This window comes from Canis lupus, chromosome 24 (assembly GCF_048164855.1).
Source record: "Canis lupus baileyi chromosome 24, mCanLup2.hap1, whole genome shotgun sequence".
NCBI lineage: Eukaryota > Metazoa > Chordata > Mammalia > Carnivora > Canidae > Canis > Canis lupus.
Window position 1 is genome coordinate 50,429,754 of NC_132861.1, and position 259 is coordinate 50,430,012.

The window sequence follows — 259 nt, forward strand, 5'->3', positions numbered from 1 at the left end:
CAGCCCTGACCCGAACCCAGCGCGGACCCTCCCCCGGGCCCGGGCCCTCTGCCACCGCAGCTCTGGGCCCGGCAGGAGTGGCTGGGGTAGGACTTCGAGGCCCAGTCCCCGGGGCCCGCCCCGTCCCCCCCTGCCGCCTCCCATCTGCCCTGAGCGCCGCTTATCGGGTAACCGGAGCCGGGAGGCGCGTCCACGCCTGAAACAGGAAGCCCGGGCCCGTGCGTGCGCCACGACAGCCACCGGGCGGCGGGGCTGGAGG